We start from the raw sequence: 26,804 nt of genomic DNA on the forward strand, positions 1-26,804 counted from the left end.
GTTTTTTTTTCCTCTTCAGTAAACTTTACATGAAGTGTCTCTAATTACTGTGTTTTTACATGGTAGTTACCTCGTAAATGAATGTATATTTACACATAATTACAATGTTACTATGCATAGTTACAATACACTTAATGTATATTTTTGCACGATATAACCCTAACTCTTTCTGTTACAATTGTGTACTTTACATATATTCTGCAAAACGATTTAACATTAAGTAAATTGTAACTATGCATAATAACATTGTAATTATGTGTAAGTACACATCCATTTACTAAGTAACTACTATACAGTAATTAGAGACACAATGTAATGTGTTACTGTTTGTTTTTAGTCAAATTGTCAAACAGCAACTAATCTCCACAATTCTCCAGGGGATACCTGATAAAGAAATCCCTCCAGAGCCCTCCACCTCCAGTGAAAATCAGGGAAATCCAAGAGAAACGCACGTTTCCAACATCGAAACTACCTCCGAAACAGGCACCCTCCAAACTGCATTTTCCATGAGGGAGTCACCGTAAACATCTATAAATCGACCCCCCGAAAAATCACTCATCCACAGATAAAGAAGCTTTGTAATACACTCTGATTCTGACTGAAGATAAGCCACTTCTCACAAAAAGTTACACAGTTAACAAACACGAACCCCTCGAAACAAACTAGCGAACATAAAAATGGTAAAATAACATTTATTACAAAAAACGTTAAAGCACGTAGTTTTAACACGCTCCCTAACTTTTTTTTTCACTCTTCTCGAAAACAAAAAAAAGAATTGCCACGGAAACCTGGCCGCAAAAAACAACAGAACTGGCAAAGCACGGCAGAAAAATGCAGCTCCACACCTGCTTCCTAGAAAGCCACAGGAAACCTGCTGTTTTAAAGTTACAAGTTAAACTGTTCACTTTGGTTACAGTCGCGTTACAACTCCGGCAGGAAAAAAAAATGCTCACCACAGATTATAAAAAAGTGCATGCGCTAGTATATGATAAATGATAAATGAATGCCCATAAGCCAAGCATGCCACCCCTCGGGTGTGCATTAAATACCACATGCAGTATATATATATATATAATTAAGGAGTCATTTACATTGCACACTGGGTATGTTGTTTGACCTGACCTCTTCTGAGTTAAAGGTCACTCCATTTCTCCAGGACAGTGAGGTCCTCGGGGGTCATTATTATCAACTGCATTTCTTTAATGAAACCGCACCGTCTCATTTTTTTGTTTCAATGACATTATACAATGAAATTCAACCGACCGCCCCCCCCCCCCCCCTTTTTAAATAATATTGACACTGTAATTATAAAGATCAGTAAGACATCAATCTTCTACAAGGCTTTGAGTATTCTACTAGTCCAATGTTAAACTGCAAACATCTTGTATTGCAATCTAATCATCTTACTGTGCTCAGTTTGAAAAGGGCGTTACATCTCAAACCACAACCTGTTTTTCTTTTCAGATGTTCAGTATGGAATAAATGTACTCTTGTTCCTTTTTTTATATGTGCGTGTGCGTGCGTGCGTGTGTGTGTGCGTGTTCGTGCGTGTGTCCGTGTGTGTGCGTGCGTGTGTGTGTGCGTGTGCGTGCGTGTGTGCGTGTTTGTGCGTGTGCGTGCGTGTGTGTGCGTGTGTGTGCGTGTGGGTGCGAGTGTGCGTGTGTGTGCGTGCGTGTGTGTGTGCGTGTGCGTGCGTGTGCGTGTGTGTGCGTGTGTGTGCGTGCGTGTGTGTGTGTGTGCGTGTGCGTGTGCGTGTGCGTGTGCGTGTGTGTGTGTGTGCGTGTGTGTGTGTGTGCTTCACTGTAATGCACCTATCAAAAAGGAGAATGTAACGGCAGTGCCACAGGCAAGATACTGAACTGTTAAAATTTAAAATTAGCACTCTATTTAAAGTGACACTGAGCCATTAATGCATAGCTATTCGCCGAGGGGCCCAAGAAAAAAAATACTTTCATTCACATCACTGGAATAATTTGAACTGAAAGCCTAGGGAGCATCCACAGTATTTACTTGAAACCCAAGGAATATAAAAGCTTAACTGAGCTAAAGGCAATGGGATGATGTACAGTATGTTTATATGCAACTTATTTATTTACTCGTTTCTTAAAAACCGAAACCACAGTAATTATTCATTCTACATGAGACAGATGTCACTACAATTCCCACTACAGTTTTGTGTCCCCCAATTTAAGAACAAGCTGCTAGTTTTTAAGGCATTGTGCTTAGGGCTGAGCCCGAACCCGATTGTTTTTTTTATTATTTATTTTGAATTTGTAACAACTATTTTTCTCAATTCAGTTTGAATTAACCTGCGCAATCTCTCATTGCTTGCAGATAAATGCACATTCACGCAAACTACCATGCTAGTACTGAACAAAGTACTCAACAGTACATAGAGGCAGGTAACCCAGCAACCCCACGTGTGCGTTTCAATGTAATTCCACAACCTCGCGCTATAGCAGCTCGAAACCAACAAAGAGAGCTGTCTCCAGGGTGCAGTAACAGAGCGCACGGTCTACCGTCTGTGTTTTACACTACACTCGACATGAAGTCGTTCAGTCCTCGGCAGATCTGTAAGAACTGTGAAAAATGTGCTGGACATTTTGTTGATGTGGTCCCGATGGACAGGAACCTTCGAGCAGTTTTGCACTGTACAGTACATAATAAAAGTATATATATATATATATATATATATATATATATATATATATATATATATATATATATATATATATATATATATATAATGCAACTTGAAAGCAAAGTGGGCTGTCAAACTGATGCCACCACACTATTTTGCACATCTTTATTTTAGCCTGTTAGCTTAACAGCGCTGCCTAAAGCAGTTTAAATATGATGATACAGAAATCCCCCAGTTGCTGACAAATGTGAGTGTTTTCATGCTTGCTCTGCTGTGAATGTAAGTCCCTCACTGCTACTAAACCGCCTGACTCCTGCTTCAGTTCACGCAGTTCACAAGGCATGATGGTCTGGATTCTGAAGCTGGTACGAGTTATGATTATAGAGTTCTGGTGGATTGAGGAGTCTTTTGATATTTCAGTATTGAGCTGACAAAACGGTGAATTCGAATTTCTACATCTTTGTACATAAGTAAATAGCCTACTTTTACTGGTCGCTTTTCAAGCAATTTGTTGTAAAGAACATTTCAAAAGCAACTTTGCCCAAATGCAAGTCACAAAATCTATTCAACCAGTTGCTTAAACATTTGCCAGCGAAAGTTGCTTTGTGTTTCTTGATGAGAATAGGAGGAGACCCAGGTGCATTAACTCAGAGGCAGGAATTATGCCCCAAGTTTGTGTTTTCTCATGCAAGCTCATTTAAAGCTAACAGTTGCTGCAGCATATTTTTTTTGTATTATGTATTTAACAGTAAAACAACACAAGTTACAAATAGATGAATATTAGATGCAGATCCAATGATTTAGACAATGCACAGCAAAGTGTAGTAAAATACAGAATGGTGACTGAAGTGAAAGCGTGGTAAGGCACAGAAAGTTATAACTCACAACATACTCTATGAATTACAATCAATTTCCAGCGTGCGGCTGATGTTGGCTACAGTTTATAGAAGAAAGTGTAAATATGAATTGTTGTGGTTAAAAATTATTATTATTATTATTATTATTATTATTATTATTATTATTATTATTATTATTATTATTGCAACTGATTAAATAAACAAATACATAAATAAACTGTGCAACAGGGCTTAGACCTAGACTCATGAATCTTTCTTTTCACCAGCACGTGGCACTGTTTTCTGTTTAATTTGTTTCACACGACTTCAGCGCTTCTGGGCTGAAATGAACACGAATGCATTGAATCTGCAGATTTCATGACGTTTCCTTACGCGGTCCTTCACTTCTCTCCTTCCTGGGTTTGTATTATTTCTCTTCAGTCCTGTTCTCTAGCGCGTGGTTTCCTCCAAGTCCTCTTTAACTCTGTGCTTACAAGCTGGATCTGACGTATAGATTTCATTTTTTGTACAACTTCTGGAACTGAGAAAGGACAAGCAGACAGGGGATATAGCAAAGGACTCTGCTATGATGTGATCTTTTTTTTTGCAATTTTTGTTTTAAATTAATGGTTCTGTGTGAATCGTTTGCCATTAAAACCCAGCCTAATTTAAAGAGAGGGAAGCATGATTGAATGAAACCAACGTGCTATTAAACAGGTAAGCAGAGCTTTTATTTTCGATAATAATTTAGTTTCATTTTGTCTACCCCAGTTTGGTGTTGTTGATTCACAGTGGTGAAACATTATGAACTAAAAATTCATTTAAAAAAAATGCAAATTACAGTAAGTGTGTAAGCCAGTTGCATAACAGTGGCAATCGGTTTCATGTTCCATTTCATTAGCCATTTACAGTTTTTTTTTACCACTGTTTTTCATGGGCTGAATGGTATGGCAAACGGTCGAACAAATGAACTACAGACATAATAAAAAAGTCGATATTATTAAAGACTTTGGAGCATTTCAACATGTTCAAATTATTCCGAATCAATCAAACGTATGAGAGAGAGAAAACAAGAAGAAAAACACGACACAATGCTGTTTTGTAAATAGGAAAATATTGATCTCATAGTCGTCAAAAATGCACCTGGGGAAATTAAAATATAATTTAAATAGATGGCGTGTTATATTATTATTATGTATGGTAACACGAGTAGCCTACTCACGTTATGTGGGTTTTAGTTTATACTGTATACGTTGTCTGCACATTGTGAAACACTGTTTTTATGTGATATCTGGTGAAATACGGTTGTAATAAAACCCAGTGTGTATTATTATTATCAAACTGATGTGTTAACAGAAGGCTACATTTACAACACTTCGTCTCTTTGTGAATAAAAAGCACACTTCTTTAATCTCCAAGAAGGCATGACTAAAACCTAATATATATGAATAGAGAGCCTCGATCTTTTATTTTGTAAAACAACAATAGTTTGGAATAAATCAATAAGGTTAGTATTGGCGCAATATCACACATACACACGAGGTAACGTGTAGTTTAATATAGGCTATTGCGTTATTCTATTTTTTAAGCTTAAGGTTGTGCCTTGGTTTATTTTATAGATGCCATATGTCCAAATAGATACATATGCGGTGCATGTTTAAGTTAGTGAGGTGTACTTATTTTTGTCTGGATACAAAAGAGCTCTGTCCATCTCCATGGCGACCTGGAAATCTCTGATTCAGAACCATGGAGAGTGCGCAGAGCGAGCTTGTAAGGGAGGCAGCCTAACGAGGGATAAAAGAGAAAAAGGTAGAGTTTCACAGCGAAGCTTAAAAACTGTTCGAGCTCCGGAGACAAAGCGGAGCAAGGAGGCTTCTCTTTAGAGGAACAAAGCGGGGCAAGACGCTTCTCTTTAGAGGAACAAAGCGGGGCAAGGAGGCGTCTCTTCAGAGGAACAAGGCGGGATGAACGTAAAGGTTTCAGCACTGTGCAATAGAAACAGACGCGCCTGTTGAGCGTATGATTTCCTGACCAAAAACAAACAAACGAGAACAGTAAAAAGACTACCCATTTTACTACTTCACAACATATTAAATGGCTTCGCGACTCGTGATACATTCGATACTCTATAGAAAGTGATTACACGGGGTTCTCGTCGTTTTTTTTAAATGTATTTATGTATTTATTTATTGTATTTCATTCCGTTGTCTCAATGTATACACTTGGTTACAATGCAGAGGATTCAAACAGTTGAAAAAAGAAGAAAAGATAATCCGCAGCTGTGGTCAATCGCCACTGATTAATTTAAAGAGGCAACACAGGGCATGCGACGTTTATTATTATTATTATTATTATTATTATTATTATTATTATTATTATTATTATTATTATTATTATTATTAAACTCGTCATCGAAATGGCTGCCTAGCAAACGCAGGAAATCACCAAGAGTCGGAGTAAACTGCAAATAATAGTTAATTGTGGACTTATTTCAGTGACCATGCCGGAGAGTGGCGATCATTTGCAGAGAAGAATTACAGGCAGTACAGTAAATACTAGAGTACAATGCAAGGGTTGCTAATTGGAGAAACGCAATCAAATGTTTTAATACTCGCTTCATAGAGTAACCATCCCCAACTATTAAACACTCTGCCGTGCTGAATTTAGAAATACTAAAATAAACTTAAATTCAATGACAAACGTTTCGACTAAGTATTGTATAGTCTTGTACATGGTAGCCTACCCCCTAATGAAACGTGATCAATACAAAATAATTAGTTTATGTAATCAGCACTAATCTCAGCACAATTTGCTTATATTATTTATATTTATTTGGCAGACTTTTTTTTATCTATCTGCGCTCATTACATTCATTAATAGAACATTGGTTGTTTATGTAGATGAAGTCGATCAGAATTAAGACCCTTTGACCCGTTAACGTTAATAAACATCATGAGAAGTTACCATGTGGTTACATTATGGATAACGGGTTAAAAGCATTGTGACAAGGATTATTTTAAAATGTGAGCTAAGCGTTCTCAGTTGAGATGATCTCAAGAGCCGACATGCATTTTACACGCCGTGCCTAAATCCTTAATTGTAATCTAGTTACTTTTACTTGGATGTCTCTAGTGGGAATGTTTACCATACCACCAAGCCAAAATACCACTGGTTCAATTCTACCCAGCGCTTCGAAGTTAAATCTTCCCAGCAAATTGAACACATGCCGCCCATGTAGGGACGGGCTTTGAGCAAGGGCCCCGAGCTCTACTAATGGTGCACCTTTTTTACACTGTTTTATCGCAATGATTCAACCAACGTAACAGTAAACTCGCGCGTGTGTGTGTGTGTGTGTGTGTGTGTGTGTGTGTGTGAGTGAGTGTGTGTGTGTGTGCGTGCCTGCCTGAGTGCATGCGTGTGTGTGTGTGTGTGTATCTATATTTTAATTTGTGATCGTATTTCATGAACGGCATCTGTACTAGAGTTTTCTAAATAATAATCAATAGTTCTTACTACTACACAGTAAAATTAAAGTGTTTAAAAATTAAACATACATCTTTTGGAGAAAATAAACACTACCGTGTTGAGTGCATAATGCTAAAATGTTGTTTAAAAATCGGATTCATAACTAGATTAAATGCTTAAGCATTTGGTTTACAGGGTATGCCTAGATTAAGCAACTAGCAGTCTGTAAACACGCATATTTTCTGCAGTAAACCCTTGCGCGGGTAACCATTTCAGGACCCTGGACAGATCTATCTCATTTTTTAGATTTCAGTTCTGAAAAATCGGACTCGTAGTTTACGCAACTGATCACAACTCATGCGTGTGATGTTTAGTGACAAGCTATATGACCTGTCAAAATACACTGTATTAGAATGAACACAGATGACAAATCCTTATAAAAATAGACTCTGAAATGTAAACGATTTAGAGGTTGCATGAGCTTTTAATCAAGGGTGAACTTTGTTGGGGAAGCATATTAAACTAGCAGCTATTCTTTTATAAAACATAATTATTAATACATGCTTTTTTTGGCTTATCCTTATGTAACTAGACGTTTGTGATTGTTTCCATAAACTAGTTGATAACCAACCTGTATTTATGTTAAAGTACAGCAAGGTAAAGTTATTTCAATTTAATACCTTTGCAGATACATCTCACCCATATTTATAAACAAGATGCAGGACAAAGTTACATGTCTCAATCTTTAAAATTTGTAGTTATTTATGTACTTTAACCTGGGAATGATAACATATCTTTTCTCTTGAGTTTCCCGGGGTGTTATGTGCAATCATACAGAATAAAAAGTAGTCTCAGAGTCGTTTTTGTGTCTTAAATAGTACATTTAAAAAAAACTGCATTTCTCAAATTGACTTTCTCTGAAGCCAAGCCAAACTTACTTGGTACTGATTCACGAGGGAACAGGTGGGTCTTGGTGTTGTAATCCAACATGCGTGCAGCTGATAACTGCTGTGTGGGAAATAGCTGTAGTGAGGGAAATTTTAGTGTGTCCAAATTAAACATGTATAGTAGATCTGTTATGTTAGACAGATCTCAATGTTAATTCAAGCACTCTCACCAGCATCACAAATCTGTACTTGCTACATAACACAGCATTTGCCATTACAACATGACAGTTTTACATTTGCACTGTGTTTTAAAACTGTTATAGCTCATTTACAGTACATTGCTTATTTAAACAGTCATCTTCAGCAAAAAGTGTCTGTGCATATTATCGCAGAAAGACCTGCTCCCTGAAAGCAGTGCATTATACGTTGTTTTACAAAAGTAATTATCAGATTAAACCTTCTGCTTTCCTCATGGGTGCATTTGTTACTCTGTTTGTTAAGTAGCACACATTCTCTATTTGCATTCAGCAACTGAATATTTAAACAGGGTTGATAAATATACTCAAGAAGTGTACTTACTGTACAGACCAGTGAATCATTTGGCTACATATTTATTGCCTAAAATACACAGTCAACACAAAATGTAAAATGAACATTAATGCAATCCGTATATATTTGATAGTGTTCTTGTAATTTCATAATGCTCATTAGAAATGCACTCCTCCTATGAAACTTTTTTTTTTTTAGGAATTTGTTTCCATGTGTAAACACTATCCAGGGAATTAGGAGCAGGTGATGAAGCACATAAAAACATGCTAAAGAGTGAAGTCCTGTTTAGTTTAGTTTGAAGCTGCACTCGTAAGATTAGCGAACCTTGTAAACTCACACAACACTGAACTGATAGGAATGTTCCTTTATAGCTGCAGTAAACTTTGCTTGTGATGAAAATGAAATAAGTAACCTTAGTAATCCATTGACTATAATTCCAAAGCTATTATCTTTAAATGATCGTTAGTTTGACATTTTCAGATACTAATAACACACTCAATAAAGTTAGCAAACCAGAAACTCACAAACTGTATTTCATTTAGGGGCTTGTGAGTAGCTAGTTCCTATACGTTTTAACATTGTAATTGGTGTATTTTCCTTTCAGACAAAAAAAATAAGTAAATAGCTTTGAGAATCTAGCCCTATCTCTATTATTAATGACATTAAAAAAAGGGTCAAACAAAGGACATTTCATTCATGTTGACATTTCTTATTCTCCCCTTAGCTGCCAAACAACAAACTCTAGTGGTGAATCCGTACTGACTTCCTTTTCATGTGTTTTGGAATTTGTACACTGTGAATAGGGGGGTCACGGAGAGGTTGCAAAGGTTGCTGGGAGGATGTAACAAAATCTCTTTGAAACACTTGCCTTACTTCAAAGGGTCTTGATAGACTGATATCCCCACAGCTGTCTGGAAACATTTTTCAAGGATCAGTGATCATGGCTGATCAGGGCTTGGCCCAGGATTGCAAACATTTGCCTGATTTCCTTTCTTATCAGTTGTATATTAAAATAAACATCAACAACATGTACTATAGGTATGAAAACCAGCCTTCACAGGGCAGTGGGAAAAACGATGGAGCAGTCCATTAGGTTACTGATTGGACTGGCGCTCGCTCAGTATTATTAGCAGTAGCAGTACTGGTAGGCTATAGTTCTATAGTAGATTTTATTTTGAATACAATATTCGTCACATGTTTTATTTGCATGCTTAAATGTACTTTTCAGGATCAAGCAGAATAGCAGAGTAGACCATTGTAAATACTGGAGAGTGGTTATTATTTGTGGTTAGTCCAACCTTTGGACGGCGTACTGTATTGTTGCTGTGAAGTCTTGTTCTTTCCAGCATGATCTCTACACTCCTCTCAGATTCAGGCACAGGTAGGTAGGTCACCGTGATCTAGAAATGTGTATCCCAAGTTTCATCCCAATTTGATCAGAGGTTCTGAATAAAATTGTCAAAAATACATACAAACAGAAAAAGTAGGTCACCATGACCTAAATTCGCATGCTACTGAATGTCCATGCCAGGTTAATTAGAATTGGATGATAGATCTGCTAGGCGTACCTAAAGATATAAGTGGGATGTACATCTCCTAGGGGAGGGGTGTGGGAGGAGGAGGTTATGAAGAGGTTTTGTTAAATATACTACTTCTACGCCTACAACAAACACAACCTATGCGGTTTCAAAGTAACTGGAAAATGTGAAAAAGAATAGTTATGTAACGTATTCTGCTGCCAGCTATCTGTTATGAGGCAAAATAGAGATGGCAAATACCCTAGTAAAAAATAAATAAAGGCAACCACAATAGAACATTACCACTTCCCTCTGCACACTGTGTATCTGCTATTGTGGGAGCCCGATGGATTGAGAAGCCTGTTACCATGGAGATTATTGCTGGTTCACTGATATTCCCTGCTAAAACCTGCTAAGACAAATTGACTTAATATAGCATGAGATGTATGAAAATTAAACCTTCCGAGTTCAAAAAAGGTGATTTATAATATGCCTGGTAAAGTAGTGCGTGAGGATGTCATGGTAAGGGTGGGAAGAAATGTGTAGGTAATGCATTCTGCTTGTTATTTAGAGATGCGGTGGTGAGGGTTTTTTTTATCATTATTAATTCTCATCAATATGCATGACCACCCTGATGTTTGAGTATTCAATAACACTTTCTCTGCTCAGTGCTAATTTGTGTTATTGGGCACACACTGTGTGTGCTAGCTTGGCCTGTGGATTAATTCATTTATTAGGAGTGTAGAAAGAAGATAAGTCTCACGCACAGCCAGTCAGTACACCATACAATAAATGCATCCATGTGAATTAAAGTAGTGTTTCAATGCTTTAAAAATCTATTTATTACCACTTTATTACCACTTTTATCAGTCCCCTTTTATTGTGCTGAAAATATTATGTTTCTTCAAATTTTTTTTACGTTAATAATGTGTGAAAATATTTCAAATACGACACTGTAGATCAGATTCCTGCTTCATTGAGGTACCTGTGCTTCAGGTCACATGGTCTGTTTGCTGGTAGAGAGTTCCATATAACTACAACACAGCAACAGCAAGCAGCAACGTTTCATTTATACTGTAGTGTTGTTTTGGAAATATGTGTGTATTCTAAATTGAAGTATAAAATACAAAGAAAGAAAAGATCTTCAATAAAAGATCCTCAACAGAAGAAAAGGGATATCAGTGATCAGTGATAACATTGCTAGTGCTAATAACAGATAAAACAATAATTGATATTAAACCTTGGTTAGCACTCCTCCAAGTAATAATCTGCAACATGACATACTTAAATAGATACTAACAATATGTATCTATTAATGAACCCTTTCATGCCTCCATGCAATTTCCTTTTGACAGGTGATGATTTATTAGTGTGCATGTGTAACCATGAAGTGTTGCCTCTTTGGGCAAATGCATTTTTGGATATCATTGCCCCAGCCCTGGGTAACCTGCATGCTGAGGTTTGTGATTTACAGAACAGATCTGATGGATAATTTAACTATTTTTGAACCAGTTCCCATTACGTTAGGTCCCAAGGGATGGCGTATTTAATTATTCAAATCATGCAGGCAAATCCTTGAAAAGCATTATTAACATTGGGCTTAAGTTACAGAAATGGAAGAAATTTTGAAGTGCCTTCTGTTTGATTAGCTTTAGAAGATCCTGCTGAGCTCTAGAATCAAAGTCACCCTTCGAGACTTTTTCATTCTTAATGGTTCAGCTGTCCCATTCTAGAATGGGTCAGATTCTCATTTTTTGTCTCTGTATAATTACTCACACTAAGTTCTTATGTCACTCTATATGAAGATCAAAGTGTTCTACTGAATTAACTAATGTGGTTTCATTGCATGTTCTGTCTACACTTAAGTATCTTAGCCAGGAGTACACAGTAATGGTCTTCCTTGTTCACTCTTTCTGTGGATTGTATTTTACAGTAGTGGGGATCAAATTCTTGTGTTAACATTCTAGAACATGGTGTATGCTGGCACTCTTAGATGAAATTATAATGTGCTAGTTTAAGTCACACACATGCACACACACACACACTACTTACTACTTGAGGGCAAAGTATAAATAATATATATATATATATATATATATATATATATATATATATATATATATATATATATATATATATATATATATAAAACAATATTCCCTGCTTTTTTCGTACATTTTCGTAACACAATGCATCTCCATTTCTTCCTTCCTGAAGCATTTGCTTGACTGTGCCTGCTTCTCACTTAAATGTAACTGTGCTACACCATGGTGAAATCCATAACAAGGTTTAGCAAAGTATAGTGAAGGCATTTAGGAAGGCAAGCGTGATAACGCATGGGAAATGTTTAGTGTAAGTTTGAAAAGGTTTATTCCAGCTCTATTTCCACATAAACATGCATCGAAAAGAGAAGTGGCTCCTTTTTCATTTTGTAATATAAGGCAATTACTATCACTTGGAGGAAGGAAAATGTTGCTGAAAACTTTAAGACCCAGTGGGACTGTGTTGTGTCTCAACATGTAGCCCTTTGTTCCCAACCTGCCCCAGTGTTATTAAAACTTGTCTCAAAATGCTCTGCGCTGGGACCGCTCAGTCTAGAAGGCAATTAGGTTTGACATTCGTGAGCTTTGCAGTTCTACATGCTGCTACAGGAGAGAAGATAAGACGTTTGTAGACATGCAGAAACTGCTGCTTTCTGTGGGTTTCACACTAGCTTCACCTTTCTCATTTGCACAGGCTGTAGATGTATTTTTAGCTTATCTAGTTAGTTTGTTAGAGGTTAGGGTAGAGCATGGAATCTTTTAAGGAGGAGTCAAACCATCCATTAATAAATAGAAATAATGATAGAATTTCCAATTGAAATCCAGTGACATAATCGTTAATTCCAATCACTGAATTCCCTGAACACACCGCTACAGAAGCAGAAGCATTCAAAATGTGTGTTAACATTCTATAAGCACATCATTTAAAAACATTATGAGGTTGATGGTATATCAGATACAAATTCAACCTTGGGTGTGGTTCAGGGGGCAGGAACTAGGGAAATCTTCCTATTTAAACCCCTAGTTATGCTTTATTCTCTGTCTTGCTTTTTTTCATTTCCTCCATCCTCCACTATGTGGCTCCACCTCTGGGGGGCAAGTGAAGCTCACTTCCGAAATCGAGCTGGCCTCGTCCTCCACCAGAAAGCCAGAGGGGACCCCCTGTACTCTTTCCTAAGTCACAAAGCACTTCTCCCCTATTCCCAGTTCCTCCATGCAGCCCCTACTCCTGTACCGTGAATCAAGACTTAAAGATGGAATGCATGTGTGCTATCGAATTATTAGTTGATAACTCCTGATCTGAAACAAATTGAATAGATACAATACTATCACATTAACTCATAAAGTAGTTGGACTTTGCTTTCAAAGCAAATGTTTTGTGTTCATATTATATTTACAGCTACGACGTGCCACGTTCCTGGCCTTTGCCTCAAATGCTGCATATTATTTCTCTGGAGCTGAAACACATTTTGATATGCACAGGATGTCAGGAATCTTATTTATGATGGCAGCTGGTTGATTTGTGCCTGGCTTCTGGGCTGAAGGGGTATTTCATAAGGCGTTACAATGTGAGTTTGAATTTTTCCAATGAAAGTAAGTTAATCAAAGAAGTGCAGGAATGAAGAAAGGGTCAGGTTAGAGCATTTCGTTTTTATCAGAAGCAAAAAAAAGCCACTAAAACCAATCCAGAAATTACAGTGGTTTGATTTCATATGCACAATAAATCAGAACAACAGAAGCAATGGGAGGGGTTCTAATAAATGTACACACCACTGTGCAGCAAAAGAAAACTCGATTTTGAGATCTCAATAAAGAAAGCTAAAGAATAACTGCCTATTACAGCACATGTATTCACGCTAAACTGAAATGTCACTTCACTGTATGTACTGTGCAGTTTCTTCACATTTCCAACAGTAATTGCTGTTTAGTGGTGGGTCAAGAAAAGTTCAGTCTCCTTCGCTGTGCCATCACTGTGTTCTGGAAGAGACAGCCAGCAAAGAAACTGATAAAAGATAATCTAGTCACCGTACCAAGCTTATGCATGCAGTCAACTAATCAGCCATTAACTGCTCTAGGACTGACCAGTAATGCTGCACAGTCAATCACTTGACACAGGCATCATATTGCCTCATCGCTAGGTGTGATGCAGAGCCAGCATCCTTCCAAGCACCTCAGTAACTCGGAATTGAGAATCATCAATGATCTGGGGTGGGGGAACACAGCAATGCTGAAAAATGTAAGTATTTATTTTTGTAATGTTTGCTGACATCCGTGGACACAGGTGGCGACAAGAAAAAAACCCACCAAAAGGATTGGCCAATAAAACCAAGGTGCTTTTTGATGTCTATACTAGAACTGAAATAGAGTTTGAATCTTAAATCTTGGTTTCTAATAAATTGGACACTGCTCATGTGACACCTGTAAGGATGACACCACCAGAACTCACGTCAATGTATTTTCCAAATCCCATTGGCTGCGCATCTAGCCAGTCAGTCTATCTTGCCAGGCAGTTTCTCATTTTCAATAGCACTGTATTTGCACTGTAACAGGTACATCCTACTGGCACGTTCCTGACAGAAACGTGTGGCGGATTGTCCCGCCCCTTTGTATATATTTGTTTATTATTAGTAGTTATTGTTATGCATTATATGCTGTGTTATTTGTCTTACTATGTATTGTGTGGCAGGACGGGCAAAGTGCCGTCCACCATGATATTGTTTTGTTTTGTTTTATTTTAAATTCCTTGTGAGGATGCGTGACTGTCAGCTGCTGATTATTTAACTAGCTGACAGTCATGCATTATTAAACTCATGCAGACTATGGCCGAGGGGTAATGAGATAATTAATATCTAGTTAACCCCTCTGGGCCTGCAGTTTGGCTGCAAGGGGGAGCATGTCAGAGATGAGTAAAGTCAGTTACCTTGGTAACTAAACAGTATTAGTATTATATATACATACTTGTTTACACCTGTTCCGTTATATTTGTTTTGGCCCTTGTGGCTTTTGTTTTTGTGTTTTGTAAAACTGTATGTTTTTGTTTGTTTAAATAAAAAGCTGAGCGCCGTAGCGTCTCAGTTTGCCCAGCCATGCCTTGTTTTGGTTTGTGTACGTAATGCATCAGGTTATTAATGTTACTGCTCACAACACAATTGGCCAAACCAGTCTTTTGACTATAAGCCAGACAGTCAAATTCAGTTCACAGTCTTTTTGTCGCTCTTGTCAACGCTTGTATAGAAGAATGGCCTTGTGGTTTCCCAGATTTTTTTGGCAGCAGCAGCAGTACCCATTTTCTTCTTCATTTCCTTGTCAGTGTTGTTCAGTTATTATTTATTTCTTAGCAGACACCCTTATCCAGGGCGACTTACAATCGTAAGCAAATACATTTCAAGTATCACAGTACAAGTAATAATACAATTAAGAGCAAGATAAATACAATGACTTTGGTTCAAGCAAGTACAAGTGTGTACAAGACTTGCTTTCTAAAGGTTGCATTCCAGAGAAACTGATGGGCAAGCTCCAAACTGGTGTAAAAATCTCACATCTTTACCTTAGATTTATACACTCTCTAATGTGTCTTATTGCTTAAATATCACAGTATCACAGATCAGGTATTTATTTGAGCACTGGTAACATTAGGGACAGTGAAACGTGTCCCTGTCTTTCTCCCTGTCCACATCTGTATTTACACACGCACTCATCCAAGCATACAGTGACTGGAACTCTGTCTTATTTTTATTTATTTTATTTATTTTAAATAAGAAATCATCGAGCAATGAATAAGCACAACTACATGGAAGAGTCATGCAATGCAATCCAATATGTTCTGTGTTTGTCGTCTTCGTTGACAGCCAGTATGTTTATCATTATGTTATGTTGGAGGTTTTTAACCTTCAGACCAGATGTCAAAACTCTGAGCGGAATATTCATTTATCTTCTATGGTTAGTGTGACGGGGTGAACGGGCTTTGCAAACATCACAGGGGTAGATTCACAACCTGTTTGTAAAGGTTGTAAATATAATCTGTGTTTGTGCAGATGTTGTTTCTGGATGTAGAAGGCGGGGTATTTGGCAGGGACAGGGTCAAAATCCCAGTCTCTGGTGCAGTGGTGCAAAGTGAGTGCCACTCTAGCACAGATACAGTATCTTACCTGATTACCTAATTGAACCAACCGATTTCACAAGTATTACTCTGTTAATTATTGAATTGATCACCTCGGTGGATTCATCCTCAAGGACCAGAGTTGTGCACCCACGCTCTAGCAGTGAGTAGCACGGGAAAGTCAACACTGCAAGAAGGTACTGGAGCTGGTTGAAGTAATCTGTGAAATCTGAATTGGGTACATTTCTCCTGGTCATGTGAGAATGCGGCTTGTCTTAATTGTTGATTGCTCTGTAATACCCCAGGTACGCGGGAATGGCCTGACTTAAATAGCAAATAGCTAATCCCCTTGTTACTTGCTCTTTAAAAGGTAGAAAATTCTCCACATGGGTGGAGTGCAAGAGACTTACGGATTGAGACGTGACCTCTAGGTCTTTAGTAAGACACCTTACTCAGTATCATTAAATAATGAAGTGACTGAGAAAGAAGGAGGGTACCAGTGGAACTAAGATCAGGAGGGCTCTGGGCCTGACTACTTGGAATTGTGTATAAATGTGTGTTTGTAAAACCTTGTCGTTTAATAGTCTGAAAAAAGGCTATTTTTTGTTGTTTGTAGTAAAAGTGTTTTGTTTTCTAACGTAGGTAATATGCGGTGTTCTTGTTCTGTATCAGCTATAGGAAGGCAGGAAGGAGAAAGGAAACACAATTCTATCAAGATTTTCACAGCAAGAATATGAAAAAAAAATCTGTTTAAAAAATCAGTTATTGAAAGCATTTTTAAATGATTAAGTGCGCTTCTCGTTACTTAAAGGAACAATATAAGGAAGGGTTTAAAAGATGTGTTCTTGCATGTTCTTATTACCACTAGCAGCAGTATTACTGGAGCCTTCTCTCGCACGTCATACAACACCGTGAATTGATTTTGCTTCCTGGTACTTAATCACTTCCTGTGTTGTGGAATTTACACAAAAACATCATGTGCACTTCAGCTCAGGAAGTGTTTATGTTCACATACTGATCATATCTGCTGATACTAATAACATGAATTTGGTACCACTTTAAAATAATGGCTGCAAATTCATAATGAATTCCAACCAAATCCCACAGGAATAACACCTGAATATCAGAGTTCTGAACTCATTCATTTTGAATTCAACCTTGTTAATTAATTTGGATTTAATTACCCATATTCATTCCATGTTTCTTTGTAATAAATGATGTTGATCACATGTATAAAGCATGCATTCATGCATAAATTAACATTTCTCACAACCCCCTGGTGGGCGAGTAAGAGGTTATGAATGCATCAGCTGCAAAGCCATGTGTTCAGAAAAAGTGGCCGTCTCAGCCTGCCCTCTAACCCTAACCAACTAACTTAATGGCAAAATGGGAAACAGCTCTAGCAAGGATTAGCATAACAAGATTGCAGGGAGCCGAAGTCATCGCTCAGTTCCACCTCCTCGTTGAAGTCACATAGAAAGGAATATTGCTTTAGGAATCAAAGTGGATTTTTTTTCTTTCTTTAGCTTTTTTTTCTCAAATGTTAGATCAAATGCATTGCTTGACAGGAAGTCTTCTTTCTCCAGTGGTTTATAGCTAGAGATGGGGTTGGACTTGCCTCTGAATTTGATTCAATCCATGCTCATCTGAATTTCACATTCCGATTGAACCCAGCTTATAGAAGATTCTGTAAGAAAGCAGAAGTCTAGTACTAATACTTTCTCATTGAATTGGATGTACAGATCTCAGTTTTCCAGCTGAAATGCCATTTCCCCAGAGGTTAAAGAGTTAGCTGTTGTGCATTGCATTTCACAGGCTGAACCTCCCCAGGCAATGAATGAGTGAGGCAGTCACAAAGATGTTCTTTCAATGTGTGTATTGTTTTAATAAATGTTCCTGTGAATTATTTATTTATTTATTTATTTACCTACAATGCAAACTAGGACATCATTATCCAGTCTTGAACGAGCTGCTATTGCTGTCAACCATTTTATTTTTTGTATTCTTATATTTTAAAGCCTCTTTCTAAATAGCTGTCTTTGTGCTGACTCTAGCAATGAGCAGTGAGCAGTGAACCTGGGTTGGCTTACAGAAAAGACAGATTGTTATTTATTTTATTTAGTTACATTTTTATAGCGCCTTTAGCCAAGGTTAGTTCTCGCTACAGTTGTTTCTTACAGCTTTTCCATTTAAAATGCATTTACAATGTAAATCGCAGGTTATGATATGGTCTAGGGTTATTAGCTGAGCAACCCTGGTACTGGTGAAGTCGTGGTGTTGGTGTGACATCGTGACTGGCCTTGGTGTGCGTAGGAACGGGAATTAAATCATTGCCTAATACTCTAGAAATACATGCAAAGATAATGATTGTATCTCTAGCATGTCATGAGGGTAATGTTGAAAGGGAGTAAACGAGAATAAAAGACTATCTACTCTTATGAATAGAGTTTAATCTTGGCACTTGTTATGAAAGGTTGTGTCACTTAGTATTAGACTATCCATATGCATCATTCTTATATGCTATGGGAAATAAACTGAGCAATGTAAACATATAAAAATACCTCTCCATTATGGAAAGGTCTCCCGATGTTTAGTAATAGAGGCTACTGACAGAGAGACCCTGATTCCCTGATTCTTCTAAAGAAAACACATTCTGCTGCAGAGTGCACTTGGAATACTGTATTGCTCAGGTTTTAATGTGCATGCCTACAAATCTGTTTGGATAAAATAAAAAATAAATACCAAATGCATACAAAACAGCAAAGCAGCTTGCTCTGCAAGCATGGCTGCAGTCTGCCCTGGAGGGAACACCCTCTGAGGTTGAGAGGGAAGTTCATTCCCCAAGCCACTGCCTAAACGCTTCTGCATCCATTCATGATGAAACTAACACGCTGCATTCCTAGCTAGAAAAATGTAACGCTGTAAGCACAGCTTCATATACGCCTGGATTATGATGCACTGAAGAAGGTCCGCAGCAGGTTTCAGCACAATCTGACAAGCTGTTATCTAAATAATAAGGGCAGTGCATTATGCAACAATGTGTGTTGCAGTAGCATGCTGTTGCGCAAGTCATCTGCAGTATTTTAAGCCAAACTCATTGCATTTTCCTCCTAGTATCTTTGAGGTGTGAGATGCAGGTCAACACCTCAGAAGCAGGAGTCAGGCAAGCAAAAGAGAGCCTTGAAATATATTTCTAAAGAAAGCAAAAATCCCAGGTAAATAAAATGACAAGGCCCAGCTGCTTCGGATTTAAAGGACTTTGCAAAGTAAACACGAACACGATAGAAAAAGAACATGTTTCTATGGTAACCTGAATATATATATTGTGTTATCATGTTCTCTATAACAGGGTTTCCCAATCCTGGTCATAGGGGATCCCTGTATCTGATGGTTTCAATTCCAACTAATGTGCTTAATTAGACCTTTTTAATTGTCAGCTCCTAAAAAGTTGCCGATTTCAAGTTACTTATAAAATTGCATAGATAACTTGAAATCTCCAACTGTTTAAAAGCTGAAAACAATTAAAAAGGTCTAATTAAACTAATGAATAGTTCGATTAAGGGTTAAATGAAGTAATTGAGAACTCAGGTGGTGAAAAGCAGCAGACACAGGGATCCCCCAGGACCAGAACCAGGATTGGGAAACCCTGCTCTGTAACAACTTCTACATTCAAAATGTGATCAATATGCAGATAATTGAAGTTCTCCTGAGAACTCATTCACTTATTGATTACTTTTTCTCAACAGAGAAAGTTTTTTTTGTACTTTTCTTTATCTTAGAGTTGTTTTGCGTTTGTTCGTTTTGGTATAAACAAGTTTAACCCTGTAAAAAGATACCCTTAAGATAACTAAGTTAATAAACAGGGATATAAATAAACTATATGGAAATATGGGCATTGCAGACATTAAGAAAAACGTCTAGTTGAAACGTTTGTCAAATGTACGTTTTCTGTGTGTATTACTGAGTTGTTTTTTTTTTTGTGTACAGCTGCCATAGATCATGTTCCACTTCGGGTAGATGCATGGTCCTGGGATTTCCCGCCTGTTAAACGATGTCAATCACGACCCAGCACGTCTCTGATGCATCTCTCTCTGCCCCGACACGACTCACGCAGTCAAAGATGCTGAGAAAGCCAATTTTCCAAGGGCATTGCTCTGCTTGTGACATGTCTCAGACTGAAGTGCCACGATGCTCTTCATTTCTGTCACATCACTTCACATTAGATTTTCTTGCCAGACATAGCATTTGTCTGTCCCTTGTTTTTCGGCAGCTTAATCAAGAAGCCCACTGAATTAATTCAGAATGAACATCTCCAGATACTTACATACTTACCTGAACTTTTAAACTCCTTGCTGGAGATTAAAGTGGGGTTTGCTGTCAGCTTTATGAATTGTTTGCAGACTCCTGATCAACATGTGGGTTCCTGTGAGATTATTTCCTGATTTGGTTATTATACCTCTCATATATTTTAAAGACTGCTTAACCAATAACACAATAATAATGTAGATTAACTTGGCGATCATCGACTTCATTATAGAGATAGCTCTTCTTTTGTATGTGCAGCAGTGGCAACAGAGACGGTTTAGTAAAGAAGGAGATATGTGACTTTACTGGAAAACAGAGGAATCAAAGAAACAATGATTATTTTTATTTACAGGTTAGTTAAAGGCTCTTTTGCAATTTAGACCAACCACTCAGCATCACACAAGATGAAATCTGAAATTAATACTCTATATAGCACTCTTTATATGCAGTGCCAAATGCAGGATACTAATTATAAATGTTGCAGTGCAAGTTGGAGAAAATGACACTATGATTTAACAGGTTACTAGAAATAGTTACTGAGTCTGCAGGGGAATTAATGTTCAGCTAATTAGCGGTGATCAATATTTGAGCTTTAATGACAAGGTAGTTTGTGTCAGGTTGCATTGAAACCGTGTAAAGTATTTGCTGGAAATGCAAGTTTGGGAAACTGAAGCATGCTGACCTTTCCTGGCGACATGCAAAATCTCAACATCTCAATTAAAATGAGCTCTGTAAAACCCTATTACAAATGTATCTGATTATTCCCTCCCCATTGTCAGACCTCTGAATGGATTGATAATCTTCCCTTTTAAACTCTAATCTAAAATAGCACTTAAATCTCTACCATAGTGCCGTCATGGACAGAAGAGAGCAACATTTTATCTCATCTGGTGCTTTAATGAATCATTAATGCTCCTTCTTTGTTTAACCATGAATTTGATGGTGTGTGTGTGTGCGTGTGCGTGTGCGTGTGCGTGTATAAAAACATATTCCTTGTCATCAAAATCTTCCATACATTCATCAGCTGTGCATGTATTACTCGCCGTTAGTTTGCATGTAACTAATGAAATTTATTGTCAAGTGTTACCACAGCAACCGCCCGATCTGCTTATACACATCAGTGTGAGTGTGTGTCCAACCCTTTTCTTTTTTTAAATGCGTTCAGTTTTGTGCAGCAGAGTTTGAGTTACAGAATAGAGAAGCTATATCCTGGGCAGTATATTTTTCATGGTAAAAAGGGGCTTATTTCACTGCGCATCACAGTCTAAAAATATATATTTCAATGTTAAACATAATATGTATTAAAGCAGAAAGAAATAGCGTTGTCACATTCAAAATGTATCATTTTTCTCTACAGTCATTATACAATGCTCTTAAATACTTACATACTTACCTGAACAACAGCAAATGCTCTTAAATACTTACATACTTACCTGAACAACAGCAAATGCTCTTAAATACTTACATACTTACCTGAACAATAGCAAATACTAAGTTGCAGAATATTTCTTTTTTTATGGCCACTTTTTAATAACATTCTATTTTCACCATCAGTGAATTATCAAAAAAAAAAAAACATGATTAAAAATACCAGACACATAAAATGTCCCCATCTTGAACTAAAAGCGATGTTTTTCAGAAATATTTTTTTGAGCTTTGATGCAGCTGCTGACTTTTTCTTTGAAAACATTGTAAAGAAATCGTCTATGCAGTGTGTGTTCAATCATTTACCGGAAGAAAACTAAACCGGCTGCCAGGTTCCTAAATGTGACAGGTAGTGCATCAGTAAAGCAAACGTTCCCTGTATTTAAGTGCTAAAAAATATGTATATTTCTACTAGAAATTTGAATTTTCATGGGGAACTACATACAGGTTTTACATGGCAAGGCATACATTTCACTGAAATCGTGAACAAAATACAGCCTTAGCTCTCTCGTGGGTTGCTTGTGAGCCACACAGTTTCAGATGTTACTGGCCAGATGTTACCTCTCCACGAAAGAGCTCCTCAGTTCCGTGGTAAGACATTCACCTTTAAATCTTGAGATTACCGGATCACAGCCAGCCCTTTCGATTCAATGACATGGGCTGTGATGCGAATTCAAGGAAACACTAAATAAAAACGATATAGTAATGCATGTATTTCATAAAAAGAATTGTATGTGTGAATAAATAAATACTATACATTTTTGCCAGCATATGTGTAGGTATATCCACTACCCAAACACCCAGCCCCTCGCTATGTGTATCCGCCGGTCTCAGAGTCAGCAGTGACAGAAACATGGCATCTCTGACAGTGTGTGAGCTGAGGAAAGTCAGGACTTCTCTATTATTTAAAGCGGAACAATGGTGTAACTAACCATAAGAGGAGCATATAAAATGGAATACCGTGTAACTCTTACCAGAAATAAGTGGTTTTGTATTGTGATAGTATTCTCATAGATCACAGGTGATATTGTATTACTAAGCCCTTGTTGTATCTAGTTCACTTGCTCTGTTTTTATAGCTTTTGTATTTATTTTTTGCTTTGGAAAAAGGCGACCTAAACTAAATAAACAACCTCCGTGGATCACAGGCGAACTGTTGTGTTCAAACTCTTGCCTGCATTTGAATAAAGCACACGTGCTGTTCATTTACAACCTTTGACCTCAGACTTCCACAGCTGAGATTGCTGGATCTGTTAATCCCTCCAGGTTGTGCGTTCTCCCAACTTGAAACATGAGAAGTAGTTTAGAATATCCATGAGTGGGCAGAAAAGAGCAGTGATGTTACTACTTACTAATGATTGGAATGGTAAAGCCAAGTTAGAGAATGGGAAAGAATACTGTAGATAAGCATGGTAAAGCACAGATAGGTAGGGTATATATGTTTCTTTTTTGGGGGGGGGGGGGTGTAGTATGGAAAAACAAGGGGACAATGCTAAATTACCATGCACATTTACAGTGGCAAACTTTTATAAGGATAACAAAATCATGTACAGTACTGCAGTTTGCGTGGTTGAAGATATTTTAGAGAACTGCCCCCAGGATTCAGTGTGGGCTTCTGGTATAATGTCAGTTTCCATTTGACTAATCACACAGGACTGTCCCGGGCAGCAATAAATCAACGCAGGACACAAGCTTGATGGCTTGTACTCTGTGTTGCACCTGTATAATTCTTATTTACAAATTCCATCGCCTCCCTCAAAGGAGAGCTACATTAATCGCATTGCATTCCAGCATGCAGCCACTTCAGATTTCAAGGTACTAAGCAAACACAATGTGCTCAGGTACTAAGCAAACACAATGTGCTCAGACAGAGGCACTTCACTGTGGAGAAATGAGGAAAGTATAACCCGTGCCTGTCAGTGTATTCCTGATCAGCATATAGCTGTTCTGACAGCCTTATGAAATTAGAGAATATAATCTGTGGTGAATGAGTTTTCAAGGGATCCTGTATGTCATCAGTGAGATAAACTGAGCAAACAGCTTACTGTATATATATATATATATATATATATATATATATATATACATATATTAAATTCCATTACTATTAAAATATTCATTTAGTATTTCTAGTGATTGATGAGTATCCTGTTGGCTCCAGATTCTCTTGGATATACTGCTATGCGCTGCTTATATACACTGCATATTCACATAATTGTTCTTCAACTGTTCTTGAACTCAGGGTGTGCCAGTTAACTCCTGTGGTTATTTACTCTTGCAGCTGTGCTACAAAGAGTTTTTTGTCTGTGGTTATCCATTCTGTCTACTCAGAAATGCATTTGTAATAATTAGTTTTTCCCTGCAGTAATTATAACTTTTTTTTTTTTTTAACAGCACACCAAAGCATAGTCAAACATGAAGGCAGTTGTGACCAATCCACCAAGTATTCAGATCCATTGTAGTGGATCTCAATGGCCTCCGTGATCCACCAGCAATAAAGTGAACAAGCGTACAATAAAGTAAAACCATTTTGATCAATCTGATCAATCCAAGGAAAAGAAAGTTCTGAAAGCTGCTGTGTATTTTGTGATATTTTTTTCCAGTAAAAATCACTCCATAAAAGTAACAATGAACATTTTAATTTATTAGAATTAAAGAAAACCATTAGTCAAGTAGACACATTTTAGTTTTCTGCAAAAGATAAACACGGTGGTATAAAAAAGCACAATTGCCTAATGTTTAGTGTGAACTTTGCAGGCTTTGGTTTTGACTGTTTTTCCAGCTCAGGCTCAAAAGATGTTACAGAACAACAAAGCTGAGCCTCAAGAATTTGATCAGAAAGCTTTCCATGCTTTGACTGCAGGTCTGTCAGTGTTGAAAACGCAGTCTCCAATAGGAATGTGGAACCAAAAATAACGGCAAATTCCAGCTCCCACCTTTCGTTATCGTTACGCTTTGGCGCCCGCTTCGCCTTCTTGGAAACTGGGATATTTTCATCCAAATCGTTTCTACTGGAAGGCACAGAAGCCTCTCCCAATCGTTTGTAACTCGCACCACAAAGCGATCCATTGAAACCCCCAAACACAAACTCGCAACTGTAGTATACTACGAATCAACGCGTTGAGGAAGCTTGTTGCTCTATTGCAAGACAAATTATCATTTAGAGATATCTCAAAATTTCGAGATATCTTAAATTGAATTGCAGATGTCTCAAACTAACTCGATTTCAAGATATGTCAAACTCATTTCGAGATATCTCAAATTCAATTGAGATATTCAAATTGACTTCCTGTCCTGTTTGAGATATCTCGAATTGAATTTGAGATATCTCGAATTGACTTCCTGTCCAGTTTGAAATATCTCGAATTTTTTAATGAGATTCTTGGTCATATTCAGCGATGGGGACATTCTCTAAAGAAATAATGATAATAATGTGGTCCGAGCCACACCTCTTTTTGGCACTGATGCAGATCCCTTTAATATAAGTTAATAAGTTGTGTGTCTGGTGTATTGTTAAGACTGTGAAGTGAAGCTGTGCTTGTGATATTAAAAGACGCCCTACACACAATGTATTCATGCGTAACACTTTCAAATATTGGTCGCAAATTCGTAACAGTGATTGGTGGCTTTGTCATACATGCTTTATAATGTGTACAAAGTGAGTCCAAATATTGGAGACTGGACTGTGCCCTCAGCGCCTAAGAGGAAATACTCTCCAGGCAAAGCTTGCTCTTGAGGTGGTCTCACAACTTGGTGGATGAATACTTTCATCTACAGTGTTGCGAATCCATTGAACAAGTGGATGAAAACAGACATCTCCTACGAGCACACCTTCCAATGCCCGTAGGTCTATGTTCAGTTCATGTCCCAGTTCACATGACAGAACAGCTGTGTTGGTCTCTGAGGAGTTGCAGTGGATTAGGGAATTAAGATCTTTTGAATTGGTCTAATCAGCATCAGATCTAAACACCACTGTTGTTTAAACCCTTATAAAAAGACTCTTCATATTAATACAGAAAATACAATTGTAACTGGCCCCTTTGTTGTTCCTGTCATCAAGTAAATGGGATCGTTCTGGGACACAAAACAACCACATATTTCATTCCCTTTGAAACAAAATGATGCATCTTGCATTGATACAGTTATAATTATACAAACGAAGAGCATTATGATGGGAAAGTTAAACCGAATGACCTTTAACAATGAGGTATTAATTCCTGTGTGGATCATTAGGTTTGAAGCCTCTGAAGAAAGCAGCGATTGAATTGAGGCAGGGCTTAAGAAAACTGAATACCGATAAAGACATTAGGTCATATGTTTGTATGGTTCACTAAGATTTCTGTATTTCCCTGTAGAAATTACATTTTAAGCCTACCAGCTATGTTCAAAAGTTTGATCAAATCATTGATCAAATTGTTTTATTAACCTATGCCAACTCTTAAAACACAGAAATCTATTTAGTAGACATAATTACCACCATTATTTTACTTGGGTGATGCAAATGATTTGATTGGTTTAATTTAATTGAATGTTTTTTTTTTAATTCGGTATAATTAAAGTCAATGGGTATGTTCATTGTAAATTATAAAATTGGTGTTTAATTATTTTTAACTAAAACAAATTGATTTTTTTATTCTAAAACACTTGATTCCATGTATGATTTGTACCATAACTGCTTAGAATAATCTGATTGAAAAAAAACATTTACAGTGGAACAATTTCTCAAAATAGATTTAACACAACCTGTTGTTTAAATTGTTTAAGTACCCAAATAAAGAACAAATAAATAAAGAGTACATAGAATTAAGAAACAGCAAACAGCTCTATATCCAAGGAGAGTCAGAATCCAACAGGATACTCGTTAATCACTAGAAATACTTGATAAAGATATGCACATTGACATACTCTATGCAGTATATGATAGTGTATACACCACGGAACAATGGGCAATAGTTTCCACTGTGCTGTTATGGTAAGACAGACATTTATTTTATTGAAGTAAAAAATAAATGCTTCTGCAATTCATATTTCCATTTACT

At 37.3% G+C, this 26,804-nt stretch overlaps 1 protein-coding gene across 1 annotated transcript in view; it reads left to right on the top strand.

The window, feature by feature from the left end:
- The first annotated feature begins 3,887 nt into the window (after positions 1-3,887).
- The window catches only part of LOC117972667 (G protein-activated inward rectifier potassium channel 2-like), a 43,948-nt gene continuing 21,031 nt past the window's right edge, over positions 3,888-26,804 (top strand). Inside the window, exon 1 of the mRNA XM_034922519.2 lies at positions 3,888-4,194. The gene's annotated coding sequence lies outside the window, so the exon portion shown is untranslated. The remainder of the gene's footprint in view (positions 4,195-26,804) is intronic.

Source organism: Acipenser ruthenus, chromosome 8 (genome assembly GCF_902713425.1).
Source record: "Acipenser ruthenus chromosome 8, fAciRut3.2 maternal haplotype, whole genome shotgun sequence".
Taxonomy (NCBI): domain Eukaryota; kingdom Metazoa; phylum Chordata; class Actinopteri; order Acipenseriformes; family Acipenseridae; genus Acipenser; species Acipenser ruthenus.